At 41.1% G+C, this 14,960-nt stretch overlaps 1 long non-coding RNA gene across 1 annotated transcript; it reads right to left on the reverse strand.

Annotated features, from left to right (window-relative positions):
- Window positions 1-8,846: 8,846 nt before the first annotated feature.
- LOC106147182 lies at window positions 8,847-12,406 on the reverse strand. Its single transcript, XR_001231957.1, has 2 exons — window positions 11,337-12,406; window positions 8,847-10,205 (listed from the first exon to the last, which is right to left on the reverse strand). It is a non-coding gene; the product is annotated as an uncharacterized LOC106147182 (long non-coding RNA).
- Between the last annotated feature and the right edge of the window lie 2,554 nt (window positions 12,407-14,960).

Below are 14,960 nucleotides of genomic sequence, written 5' to 3' on the forward strand. Positions count from 1 at the left end.
TGTGTAAAGCCAACATGGAAAATTCATGTGACCTCATGTAATGGGTAGCCAAAATGCAGGTTCCCTGGTAATCCTGACAGTCAGGAGGCTGAGGCAGGAGGATAGCCATGAATTTGAAGCCAGCCTTGGCTACATAGCTCAAGACCAACCTGGACTACACAATGAGACCCTGTGTCAAACAACACACACACACACACACACACACACACACACACACACACAAACATACACAGTAATGAAATAATACCCAGATCAAAACAGTGATACCAAGAAGTAAGGAACAATGCAAAAAAATTATTAGAGTATATGAATGAATACATTGGAGAAAAGCTTAGCCAAACAGATGGAAGGATGTTCAAAACGAAAGGATTTATGGAGGGAGAAAGAGAGAGTGTGTGGGAGCCAGAGAGAGAGAAAAGAGAGAGAGGGAAAATGGCAACTGAATTTCACTGTGTATCCATAAAATTTGGCAAGTTAGAAAATCCCCACTGCTGGATAGGGTGTGGGGAATGAGGAGTGCTTGCTCACTCCTGCTGGGAGTGTAGAAGGGTGAAAGTTATGAATGTAAATGCACAGGTGTTCTGTACCTCAACAGACTTGCTCCTGAGTGTTACAGCTTTTATCTAGATGCATCCCCAAAGACTCCTGTGCTCAGAGGTGGGGCGTCTTGGGACTGGCTGGATCTAGGGCATGTGATCCTGGGACTAAGGGGTGTGATCACTGAATTAGTCCACTGCATGGAATTAGCATAGTTCTGAGTGGCATCCTCCAAGTAGCCTGCGTGGGATAAAAGGCAATGGCAGGCTGCCGCCGCCTTCTGTCTGGCCTGCCGTGGACTGTTTCTCCTCTGATGCCCTCTGCCGTGCCACCCTGCCTCGGAGCCAGCTGGCTATGGACTGAAACCTCTACAAACTGAGCCAAGTAAACCTTCCTCCTTCAACTTGGGGGGGTTGGCTATTTTGTCTCAGTAATGCAAAAAGTACCTAAGACAGTGGGTAGCTATGGTGGTTTTTCAAGCTTGTTTACAGGACAGCACGTAAGAGAACACCCTGTGCAGCAATCTTTCTGAGCAGGGAACATGGCGGACAATTTGCCCATAACTAGACAAAATGCAGGTAAGATGGGGTAGGGCAAAACTGAGCCCACAGCAGGAGTCAGACATACACGTTACAATGTCACTCCATCCTGTAAGGAACACTGGAGAAATAAAGCAAACCCAGGAAGAACACTCTAATAAAATTCCATTTGGGCACATGTGTACGCAAAATTATTCAGGGTAAATCTAGTAATGATGACCACAGGGGAGAAACACCAGCAGCACCGTTCCTCAGCCTCAGCACTGGTGAGACAGATGTGTGTAGTACACAGCAGTCTGTGAAGAGTACTAGGCTTCACTTTGGTGTATAAATACATGCATGTAACAGGGCTATTTTCTCTCTAATAATTCTCTGCCAGAAGACAACCCGCTGAGGATCTTTTCTGACCCTCTTGGCAGTCTTATTACTTTGCTATTGCTTCTTTCGTTGTGCTACGGGTTGTAATTTTATGTACCCTCACTCACGGATTCCTGCTATTGTTTCGGTGGTACAGACGCCTTATTGAGGGAACATTTGGCAGTGCCTGTGTCTCCAAGCATTTCCCGTTTTCTCCTGGTAGTCTCAGTTTTAGGTTGTATACGGTACTTTGCTCCATTCTTTAAGATGTTCTCTATAACGCTGGCTTAGTGGTTATAAATGTCATCACTTTCCCCTAATTTTGGAAGGTCTTTATTAATCTTTCAATTCTGAAGAAGAGCTTTTCCAGATATCATAATCTAAGTTGACATATTTTCATTCAGAGTTTAAAATACATTATTTTATACCCTCATGGTCGAGATTTTTCTGAGAGATCTGCAGTTACTAGATGGGTTTGCCTTTACGAATGAGTTGGCATTTTTCTCTCACAGCTCTCCATATCATTTCTTTCCTCAGTACTGAATACTCTGACTATGATATGAAATAGAGCACTTATGTTGTTTGGAGATCTAAATGTCTCTTGTATTTGGATGTCTGCATGTTTCTCAAGATTTGTGGAAGGTCAGAAGATGCCAGGACAGAGGCAGTCTGTGCTCAAAAGTCAGAATATTTGCCTAAGACAATTGTGTGTCTCTATGAGGAGACAGGAGATACAACAGGACACTGTAGGGTTACATTTTTTAAAGAGAAAAAACAGTGAAAACAATGATACACACTTTCAAAACAAGATAATAAGAGATTAACAATGGTTAATATATTATGTATTGTTATCATCCAAGTAGTTGCTCAGATTATATGATATAGACATAAGAGACTGATCAAACAATATAAGCACAAACCGTTCTTTTCAAAGTACTAATAGAAAGTAGTACTATAATTAGCTATCTTGTGTATAAATGTTTTCTTTTCCCTTCATTCTTTTCTCCTTTTCCCCATCCTAGTTGTTTTTTTCCTTTTGAGCAGTTTCTTCCCATTTCACAAAATCTGGTGTACATTTTGGATCTTATTTACTCTTTCAGTTTCTTACACTAGGGAGACAATACAATTTTACACATGTGACTCTGATTTATTTCACGTATGGGTATAGTCTCAAGTTACATCAATTTACCTATAAAAGCCTAAAGTTTAACCTTCTTAATAGCTGAGCCATACTCCATTGTATAAAAATACCACATCTTTTTTAACCATTCCTCAGTTGCTGGGCATTTGGGTTGTTTCCAAGATTTAGCTATTACAAATTGTGCTGTTATAAACATGGATACACATATATTGCTTAGGTATGTTTCTAATTCTTCTGGAAAAATACCCAGAAGGGGAATAGTTGGGTCAAATGGGACCTCTACTTCTAGGTTTTTGAGGAATCTGTACAGTGATTTCCACAGTGGTTGTACCAGTTTGTACTCCCACCAACAGTGGAGAAGAGTCCCTTTTTCTGCACAGCCCCCACAGCCATTCTTTCTGGGTGAGATGGAACCTCAGTGTTAATTTGCATTTCTTGAATGATCGATGATGTTGAACATTTATTTTTCATGTATTTATTTGCCATTTGTATTTCTTCATCTGAAAGTTGCATATTCATCTGATGCCCATTTTGCGCTTGGGTCATTGAATTTGGGTGGCCTGATTTTTTTCAGTTTTTTATATGTTCTAGATAAAAGTCCTTTGTCTGAGGGACAGTTGGCAAACTTTTTTCCCACTGTGGATTGTCTTTTGACTCTGTTGGTGATTTCTTTTGATCTGCAAACACTTTTTAATAGGATTAGATCCCAGTTTTTGATTCTTTTTTTATTAACTTTTTTTTTTTTTTTTTGGTACCAGGAATCGAAATCACAACCTCATGCTTGCCAGGCAGGTGCTATGCCACTGAGCTGGCCTGGCCCTAGTTGTTAATTCTTTAAAGTATTTGCCATGCAGTTCTCTCTAGATCTGTGAGGTATGCTAATGGTATTTTGATTGGGATTCCACTAAATCTGTATAACAATTTTGGAAGTACGGCCATTTTCACTATGTTGGTTCTTTCTACCCAAGAGCAAGGGATATCTTTCTATTTCCTAATATTCTCTTCCATCTCCTTTTTCAGAGTACTGTAATTTTCAGCATATAAACGTTTAATTTCTTTTGTTAGATTGATTCCTAAGTATTTCATTTATTAAAATCTATTGTAAATGGTATTGTTTCCCTAATTTCTCTCTCAGTGAGTTCATTGTATACTAGAAATGATACAGATTTTTTAGTGTTGCCTTTGTATCCAGCTATGCTACTGAATTTGGTTATCAAATCTAGAAGTTTTTTAGTGGAGTTTTTGGTGGTTTCTATGTAGAGTATCATGTCATCTGTGAATAATGGTAATTTAACTTCTTCCTTTCCTATCCTTATTCCTTTTATTTCTTTGTCTTAATTTCTTTGTCTAATGTTTGCAGAACTATATTGAGTAGGAGTAGTGAAAGTGGACATCCTTGTCTTGTTCCTGGTTTTAAAGTAAAAGCTTTCAATTTTTGTTCATTTAGTACGATGTTTGCTGTTAGTTTATCATTGATGGCTTTTGTTAGAAATGAGACACAGACCATCTATTCCAGTTATCTCTAAGATTTTTTTTTAATGATGGATTGGTGTTAAAGTTTGTCAAATGCTTTTTCTGCACTTATTGAGATAATCATGTTATTTTTGTCCTTGGCACTGCTGAAATGGTGTATTATATTTATTGAACTGCATATGTTGAACCATCGCTGCATTCCTGGGATGAATCCCACTTGGTCATGATGTATATAATCTTCTTGATGATTTGCTGTATTCTGCGTGCTAGTATCTTACTGAGGATTTTTGCATCTATGTTTATTATGAAGATAGGCCTGATGACCATTTTAGTAGGGTCCTTCTGTGGTTGTGGTATCAGCATAACACTTGCTTCAGGAATGACTTTGGGAGTATTTCTTCCCTTTCAATTTTATTAAAGTGTTTGAGAAATAATGGCATTAGCTCTTCTCTAAATTTCTTGTAAAACTCAGCAGTGAATCCATCTGGGTCTGGACTTTTTTTTTTTTTTTTTTTGGTACCAGGAATTGAACTCATGACCTCACACTTGCCAGGCAGGCACTGTGCTGCTGAGCTATATCCCTGGTCCCAACCTGGGTTTTTTGGTGATAAATTTTCAAATTACATTTTAAATTTCACTGATATTGGGCTGTCTAGAATTTTTAGATCCTCTTGATTCAACTTGGTGATTCATATGTATCCTGGAATTTGTCCCTTTCTTCTGTGTTCTCCATCTTATTAGAGTAAAAGTTCTCAAAGCAGGTATTGATAATTTCTTTGGATTTCTGCAGAATCTGTTGTGATTTCTCCCTTTTCATTCATAATTGCATGAATTTGAGTCTTTTCTTTCCTTTTCTGGTATGGTTGGCTAAAGGTTTATCATCTTTCAAAGAACCAACTCTGGTTCTTTTATTGTTGTACTGTTTTCTTAGTCTCCATTGCATTAATTTCTGCTCTGTCTTTATAATTTCCACTCTCTTGCAAGCTTTGGATTTCACTTTTCTAGATCTTTAAGGTTCAATGTTAGCTTGTTTATTTGAGTTTGTTATGGTTTCCTGGTATGAGAATTCACAACTATGAATTTCCCTCATAGGACTGCTTTGATGACAGCTCATAAATTCCACTATGTTGCATCAACATTATCATTTAGATGTAGAAAGTGTTTCATACTTTTTTTAGTTTTATTTGTGACCCACTGGTTATTCTGAAGGGTGCTTTTTAAATTTCAGTTCTTTATGGAGTTTTTGTGGTTTCTTTTGCCATTGACTCCCAATTTAATTTTATTGCATATGGTCAGATAATATGCATGGGATAATTTCAATTCCTTTACATTTACTTAAGCATGTTCTTTGGGTTAGTATGTGGTTCATTTTTGAGAACATCCCATGCACAGGTGAGAAGAATGGATATTTTCTTGTGGGTGGGAACTCTGTGTAGACATCTATTAATTCCATTTATTTACAGGTTTAGTTTGGTTCTGATTTGTTGGTTTTTTTGTCTGATTGATCTATTTATCTATTTTTCACTATCAGTGGGGTATTAAGGTCCTTCATTAAAATTGTGTTAGTACTTATTTAATTTTTCATGCCCAATAATATTGGTTTAATATAATTGTGTACACCTGTATTGAGTGCATATATATTTATGATTGTTATCTTTTCTTGGAGATTTCCCTTAACAAGTATGTAGTGACCTTCTTTATCCCCTTTGATCAGTCTTGGCTTGATTTTCAACTTGTCTGCAAATAGAACAGCTATCCCTGTTTTTTTCTGGGTTCCAGTTGCAAGGAGTATTGTTTTCCACCCTTTGACTTTTGGTAAATGAATTTCTTTTTCAATTAAATGTGTTTCTTGTATGCTGCATATTGTTGGCTCTTGTGTCTTCATCCATTCTGCCAGTGTATTTTTTGATTGGTGAATTGAGACCATTTATATTGATGGTTAGAACTAATACATATTGTCTTATCCTTGTCATATTATTTTCCTTCTGTTGGTTTCCTTTCACCTGTTTACTTTCTTGCCCTGCCTGGTGGCTTCTTTTTATTAATGTTCTTGGAATTGTGGTCTTCATTGTATTTTTCTAAAATACCCTCAGACCATTTTGTAGAACTGGCTTGGTGGTCATAAATTTCTTTAGTTGTTTTTTGTCATGGAAGTGTCTTATTCTCCAATTGATTCTGAAAGGTAGTTTTTCAGGTTACATCAACTTGGGTGGGAGGTTGTTTTCTTTCAGGACCTGAAATACTTCATGCTCTTTTTGACTTGAGGGTTTGTGTTGAGAAGTCTGCTATGATTCTGATGGGCTTTCTTTCATAGGTGATTTGTTTCTTTCTTTAACAGCTTTTAATATTCCATTCTCATGCTGAATTTATGGAATCTTGATTATTATGTGCTTTGGTGTAATTTATTTTGGTCATGGTTAATTGGAGTTCTTTATGTCTCACATATGTGTATGTAAAACTCTTTTTCCATGTTTGGGAAGTGTTATGCCATTACTTCTGGGAATATCTGTCAAGAAAATTTGAAATTTGAGTAACATTAAGAAAAATTTTCAGAAAAATCCGAAATCCAAAATGTTCCAGTGTTTAAAATATCTGGAACAGGGCTGGGGATTTAGCTCAGCGGCAAAGCGCCTGCCTGGCAAGCGCAAGGTCGTGAGTTCAGTTCCCGGTACCGGAGAAAAACCAAAAAAAATAAAATATCTGGAACAATGACCTGACACCACAGATTGCCATGCACAGAAACTTTGTTTCATATAGTTAGCTTTAAAACATGTGGGCAGCCTACCCTGCAAAATAAGTTCAAGGCCAGCCTGTGTGACACAACAAAAGCCAAAAGCCAAAACTAAAAGTGGGACATGACTATTATGTTTTCTGTAAGTTACCCATAAAACCATAATAAATTTTGCTTTTAGGCTGGTATCAATCCTGAAGAGCGCGTACATATTTATATATGCAAATACTCCTAAGTACAAAGTAGTTTTTGTCTCTGTGCTTTTCCATAAGGAGTACTATAAAGCATTTCATCGTGCCATATGGAACCAGGGATGATGGCACATGCTAGTAATCTTAGCTGGTTAGAATGGTTATGAGACAGAGTCCTGTCTACCTAAAAAGTTTGTACACTGCATAAATCGACCAATTCTCCTTGTAATTCATAACTTAAACCTTAGTACTATAGTGTATTTCCATTTTTTGTAGAAACTGTGTTAAAGAGACTCAATGGACATAAAGCGCACAATGTGATAAAATGATAAGCCAGATTCCACTGTAATCTCTTCTTCAAATAAAGACATATGAAAATGATGAAATGCTTCACAGTGGAAATACACTGTATGCATGTAAACAATGTGGGAAACTCTTTGATACTTTGTGGATATTTCAAGTGAGTGTACATACTCATTCTGGAAAGAAACCATTTGTATATCAGTGTGGTAAATGCTACTCTGCTACTATTCTCTTGTATACCATGGAAGGACTCACAGTGGAAAAAAACGCTACAGACATGAACACTCTCAGTAGAAAATGAGAAACCATTTCCTACTGGGACTCAGTTGCACAGACATGAAGCAACTCACTCTGAAGAGAAACCCTATATATGTGAGCACTGTGGGAAAGCTTTCAGATATTCTAGTTCCCTTCAAATACATGAAAGAATTCATACTAAGGACACGGGAAATGCACCATCATGCCCAGCTGGACTGTCTCATAAGTGTGAGTGCTGTGTAAAAACCTTCACTCACTCAATCCCATAAAAGATGTCTAAGAAAGCAGCCATCCTGGCAGTGGGAGAGTCACAGACACCCTTGGGGGACTGTGATAGGAATCTCACATGCGGAAAGTATCCTGAATGCAGGGAGCACTCACTGAGAGTTCCCAGATGCACAAGGACATTGCATCGCACACAGACTGGGAAACATGGCACCACTAATGGAGGAATAACCACTATTTTAAATGCACAGCTTGACCCAGAGTTGGAAGGACTAGGTGATTGTTTCCCCCCCATTCTCAAGGGATACAGCAATGTTAAACGTGATGTTGGGACACGGGACAGAGGCTTCTGTCTTTAAGAATGAGAAACTGCTTGGGTGAAAGCCATCGAGGAAAAGGGTTAAATCACGGAGAGGAGGTCAGTGAATGTGAACAAGGAGCCCTGCTCAAACCCACAGCCACTCTTCAGAGAAGAGGAGAGGAGAGGAGATCTACAGAACAGTCTGAGGTTGGGCTATCATATTTCCCTGAAAATAGGACTGGGTCTTATATTAATTTTTGCTCCAAAGACACAACAGGGCTTATTTTCTGGGGATATCTTATTTTTCATGTACCCAAATCTACATTTATTCATATACCCAGATCTACATTTATCCAAATACACTCTTGTCATCTTTTGGAACATCATCATAACTCTCCAAACTCCAAATTGCAGCCCGAAGCTCGTGCAACTCCATGTCTTGTAGAACCATTGGCCCCGATCTCCCACCCAGCAATACAGCGTTCCTTAAATGAGCACCTCCTGTCCAGGCAGCCTGCTCGGAGTGCACTGGTAACACAGCTGTCAGTGATCTTATTCCAAGAATCCTTCCCTAAAGCCATGACCTCCTTCAGGTCGGGCTACACAAAGTTTCCATTAAACCAAGTGTTCACTACAGATTTATGAGACAGCGCAGCTGGGCATGATGGTGCATGCCTGTAATCCCAGCACTTGGCGGCCAAGGCAGGAGGATCACAGCAAATTTGAGGCCAGTCTGGGCTGCGCTGTGAGACACTCTCTCAAAAAAAAGGTCCACACAAGTCACAAAATGTTGCAGGCACCCAAATTCAGAAAACATTTATTTCATATGACTGCATTAAGTACATCCCTTACAATGCACGACAGACTGAATTATGAAGATTCATATTAGACACAACCATATCCGTTCAATTTCAAGTGTGTATGTTATTTGTGCATTGTGTCTGTACTCTAGTCACTAGGCAGTAAATCTCGAGTTCATCTGTTTACACAGGCATTTACCTCTTCTCCAAAGATGCCTGCTTGAGTATTTACAAACAATTATAAGTACTGATGTCAATACTATTACTTATTGCTATTTAATTGTATATTAATACTATTTTATGATTCAACAGTAGTCCTGTGTTGGAATGGCTGCATGCTGTAAATGTGCCCATCTGGCTCATGATCTTAACTGGGGCTTATTTTGAGGGTAGGGCTTATATTACAAGCACAATGAAATATCATACTAGGGCCTATTCTCTGGGTAGGTCTTATTTGTTGGGAAATACAGTACAATGACAGAGAAAGACTTCAGTGATAAAGGGATAAAACATGCGTTAAGGTACAAAACCATGGACACAGTCTTCCTCTCTCACTACGCCCATACGATGCAGAACTGTCCAAATAACCTGCCTCAAAGAGATCATGTCTGATAAAGTCTTTATAGAGATGCTGCAATAAAGCCATCAGATACCACTTTCCACACTGCCCATGAAGTTGCACTTCAGTGAATTAAACGCTCTAAGGAGTCACTCATTAGAATCTCATTTGACATTGTCCAAAGCATTGCTTCCTAGAATTCCTGGGATCTTTTCACTCAACTACTTAATTGTAGCTCTGAATGTTGGATAAGTTTCTGGGACATTGTGAGAAACATGTTTTAATAAATACACCCAAGAGTCCCCAAAGAATATGTTTCTAATATGGTCACACACCCCAAGACACTACAAGACACTTGGATCTCAGAGGTTTTCTGGGCCCTGAGGCTGGGGCCCCATTGTGATCGGAGGCATCCCTATGGTGCTGCATGTTTTCCTCAGCTCAGGTCAGATTTCAAATCAAGAAATCACTGTGACACTTGATCTGCCCTCCAAGTACTACGTGTGGGAAACTGAATTTATAACACGACAGACTAGGGGAGAGACTGCTCAGTGGTGAGGAAGACCCGCGGGGCTCTCCTTCACGAGTGGAATGACATTACTGAAAGACAGCGATTGAGTTATTGCTGGGGTATGAGAAGACAGGCAGAGGTAGAACCATTTCCTCGTGTTCGTTGGAGTAGTCACTGCAGCACTGCTTTGCTGTGCTTTATCTTTCTCTGCTTACCCTTATTCCAGGACAGGCAGGTTTCAGTACCATCCAGAAGATGTATACTAAGTGTTGGTATTAACTGTAGTGACAGGTCCCGAGAACGAGGTGCCCACGGATGAATAAGAAAAAGTGAAAGAGACAAGAAAAACAAGAGAGCTAAAAATCTGGGATCAAGGGGCTTACAGTCTCTCAGACTGCGGCGGCCCCACTCATCTCAATCACCTTTTATTAGAACAAAGAACCTAACTAAAACCAACAAGAGAAATTCATTATCCCTTTCCAATGCTGCCTCTCAGCTGATGGTAACAACCCTCGGGCGAGCCTCCCACACCCAGCACCACGTGCACTCCGTTCAGCTGGGGATCATAAGCCGACCATCAGTAATCAATCCATTAGCAATCAGTCCTTTCCCCACAACTAAGTGGACATGTTGCAGTGAGATTCTATGCGGGGGCACCCGAGCTATGCCTTCTCCACCATATGAATGCAAGGCACAAAAGATCTCCCTTTAAAACTCGAAGAGCTGGGCCGGGGAGGGTGGCCAGGGAGCTTCCCATCGGGTAGTAGCAGTTTTGAGAAATGCAGGCCTGGGACAAGACAACACCCTCTAGGCAGCATTCCTCTGGAGATTTAAATCTACCCTGCAGAGACATGAGGCCACTTGCTTCCTTTGCCTTACCTTGGGGGTTTTCATAAATTCACCTGGGGGCTTATGTCAGCCCCTGTAAGCCTTGAGCTGTGCTGAGGCCTCTTTACAAGCCAATTTGGAGCTCAGAGTTCTTTAACCACTGTCTGACAGGAAAGTTCAGACTGAGACTTCAAGAGGCTAGAGACATTGGGGTGTGTTTAGAGAGCAGCTGCGATTTGCTCAGGAATAAACATGTCTGTACCACTCCATAGCTCCCTGGAGGTTTTAGCTACCTGTGGCTTGGGAAAAGCTGACTTTGTGATCGTGGGGCACCCTGCTTTTGTGTAGCAGCCCCTGGGAAGATCCTTCGGGGTACCTTTGGCCAGGATAGTACCACAGCTACTCTTGCCTTTTCAGGCTCAGTGATGACCACAGCAGAGCCTCTGTGCCTACTGACCAAGCAGCTACTTGGCTCATGTTGGGTGTTTACTGGGGTTTAAATTTTCCTCATTTTGGCCACCAGCTTTTGGATCATTCTAAACTGGTTGTTTCAAAATAGATATTCCTCATCTAACAACCTACCTGTTTCACAGCTGTTCAAACTTGTGACCCACACTCGGACCTTTGATGCAGGAACAAGCAGTGTGGCTTGCAGCCTCTTCTACAGCACAGGACTGTACCTTCTGCTCGCTGCACTGCACAGCACTGTAGTTTATGCCGCCTCTCATTAACGTCCTGCATGTAAGAGTTGTGCAAGGAAAAGCAAGGTCAAGCTGGAGATGACTTTGACCATGTCTCTGTTCTGAATATTGTACTGTACGTACTACGTACAATTTCTCACACAGAGAAGTTTATTAATGACCTGGCACAGGAATGAGCCTGGTCACTACACGAGGCCTGCCTGCATTTATCAACACGTCTATTTGCTGGATATTTATTTATTTGTTGGTTTTTTCTCACCTCCATTCAACTAGAAAAACCAGATGACTACTGATGGCTTGCCTTTGTATTTGTCTCACTGGGGAGGATTATTTCCAAATTGGCTCCCCACCCCATACTAGAGGCCTTGATCAATAAAGCCAAGATAAAACGTGCAAACTTCTGGCCAGCTATGTCTAAATTTTAGTACCGTGGAAAATGTCTTAAAACCTGGAGCAAGAGCTTTTCACATCGACTAAGACCTGTAAGGCAGGACCTCCTCTGAGATGCACACTTTGAGGGAAAACGTTCAGTGAGGAGTTGCGGCTATCTGCTAGCGACAAAGCTTGAGAAATGCAGGGGGCGGTGGTCCTGCCAGGAGGAGGCTGGAGAACGGGATGGCGTTACCGGGAAAAGCTGTGGCTAGTGGGCCTCACTAACCCACGATGCCTGAGGGGACGGCAGAGGCTTCAGGTGGCCTCTACTCAGCCAAGGATGGCAGTGGTTGGATTCCTTCATATTTCTCATGCAGCTACAAGCAGGAATCCTACATCTGGAAGGCAAATTTAGGAATTAAGTATTGCCTGAAACTATGAGGAAGATCTTGCCGACAGTGTGACTTTTTAAAAGCTAGTAAATAAGTTTTATGTGTTGGCATCTGTTAGGGCTTGTGTCTAGATGACCCCCCCAAGCCTCATGCAGTCATAGGTGAGGCTTTTTCAGAGGCGCCTGGATCTAGAGTATGTAACTGATTCGAGGTGCAATGCTAGGATTAAGGGCGTGCGATTACTAAATCAGTCTGGTGACTGCTTTGGCACTGCTGTAATCCCAGTAGCACACGTGAGTATAAAAGGGGCAGAAAGATGCTGTTAAGCCCCCTTGTTGCTTTTGCTACCTTGTGGGCTCCATGAACTGCACTTGCAATGCTCCTCTGCCCCACCACCCTACCTTGGAGTCAGCCAACTACACACTCAGACCTCTACAAACTGTAAGCTAAACCTTTCCTCCCTTAACTTTAGACATCAGGTATTTTGTCTCAGCAACAACAAACTAAGACAGAATTACATGTGTACATGTTATGTGTATGGGCTTGTGCTTGCATATCATTTAGACGGTATCAGTTTAATGTAGAAGTCTAGTACTCATCAGTGGACATGACTTCATCAAAGGGTTTGGAGCCACGGCAGTGAGACCGATATACAAGGACCACAGAATATAGTGTGTGGCTACTGTGGGGAAATCAGGCTGGATGAGTGCCTTTGCTCACGTTAGTACAACACAACACCAAGACCAGCACACTCCCACAGAACACAGGCGTTCACCTGTTCTGCGGCCTGGAAAGCTCCCTGGAAAGCTCCGGGCTGTTGCTGCTCTGGCTCCTAGTAAAAGCCACCTTTATGGCTTGTACATGGAAACATTCTGCTGTGTCCTCTCACAGCAGAGTGAGGTTCTCCCCTGGGCACTCATGTGACTCGTCAGGGCTTGGATACAGGAGCTCCCCAGAACTCTGCTGCACGCCACATGGGGCTCCGGAAGGTGCTGGGTCTCGGTGCACGTCCACGAGTGAGGTCAGGAGTTGCGTGTGCCGTTGGGCGGTGGGGCCTGCTTGCTCGAGGTGGTTGTAGCAGAGGTGACCGGTAGTGTCTCCCTCCCTGGCTTCTCCCTTCGTGTCTGCTTCCTGGCGGCCACAGAGCATCTTCCCTCCATGACAGGCCCCTCCGTCGTACCACTTCTGAGCCTGCCAGCCGTGCAATAAAACTGCTGAAACTTAAGCCAAAATAAACCTTTTCTCTTCAAGAGTTCTGGAATGTTGGGTATTGCGCCTCAGCAACAGGGAGAGTAAGACATAGCCTCAGGTACCTCACACAGCCTCTCCTCCAAATTCTATCACACCGCAGAGTTGGGCTTCAAAGTACAAACTGATGGGTGGGCAAAACTTAGTAGAAAGCGAAGAGTAAAGAGGCAAGTTCACAAAAGGGGCATTTGCCTGTGCTAAGACCGGATTACTGAAGAGCAAAGCTCAACAAATGAGGGAGGCATGATTTCAGAATGTCCGAGAAAAAAGATAACTGAGAAAGATTTGTATTTGTATAAATTAAAATGGACGCTGTGAACACCACAAAGCAAATGACTACAATTTTAAAAATCAAGGGGCCAGTGATATAGCTCAGTTGTATGGTGCCTGCCTGGCAAGCATGAGGTCCTGAGTTCAATTCCTGATTCAAAAAAAATTAATAAATTTTAAAAAAATCAAACCAAGATGGTAGCAATAAAAATGAAAAGAGAAAAAAGCTGCGTAACAAGTACGGTCGTCATAGAAAGTCCGTCTTGGCAATTCTGTTGTGACAGAAGCTGCCTTTGGCACAGGTATTTCTAATCCTATGTTCACTCTGATCGCTAGAGGAATGAGCACAACTAAACCCTGCACCATGACACGTCAGGGTGAGAGACTTGATCTTTCCTAGAAGCAGTATTTTATGCAACTTTTCTACAAAATTTATTTAATTAAAGTTGATTTCAACTAATACAGCTTACATATAATGATCCCCATATACACTTCCCCTACAAATACAGAAAACTTGCTCAAAAGACAGAGGCCGTTAAGAGACATTACACAGGAGAAACTAGCACCATCAAGGACAGTCCTCAGCAAAGCAGCACACACGGTCGCCTCCCCGCTGAAGGAGTTTTGTGAGTAGGGTCAGGCTTCTTGCCAACACACAGGCCCATGCTGGACACCATCATGCAAACTTCTTTACCATCTGAGTCTTGAAAACTTTCCGGTGTACTCCTTCCTACAACTGAGCTGCTTGTTTCTTACAGTCCTTCTCAAGAATGAATTAAATCTGATTGTGGCATTCACAGAACTTTACAAACATTTTTTTAAAACAAGTATCCTTTTTTGTAATACTTTTTACCCAGCATCTTACCTTGACATTGTGTAAGACATCCAAAAGAACTATAAAACTTGAGGAGATAGCAGGACATGAAAAGAAAGAGTAACTTACATTAACATTTCACATTGCAAGGTACTGCATAACAGAAGTTTGTGAGCTTGTAAATGAACTGGGTAGTAATCTCACAGCAAAGGAATGAATTGCATGTGGAACCCTGGGTAAGTCTCACGTTTCAACTTCAGTTCATTTAAGAGAGTAGGATTTCTCATTTCCATTTTGACCTTGCTTTATGAGAAATGGCAAACACAAAACATGCATGTCTCAAAATAAGTAGTTTTCATATCAATAAAATCAAAGTATTTTTGTTACAAAACCATATATCAAAAAAAAA

This window comes from Chinchilla lanigera, unplaced genomic scaffold, assembly GCF_000276665.1.
Source record: "Chinchilla lanigera isolate Chin_1 unplaced genomic scaffold, ChiLan1.0 scaffold00123, whole genome shotgun sequence".
NCBI lineage: Eukaryota > Metazoa > Chordata > Mammalia > Rodentia > Chinchillidae > Chinchilla > Chinchilla lanigera.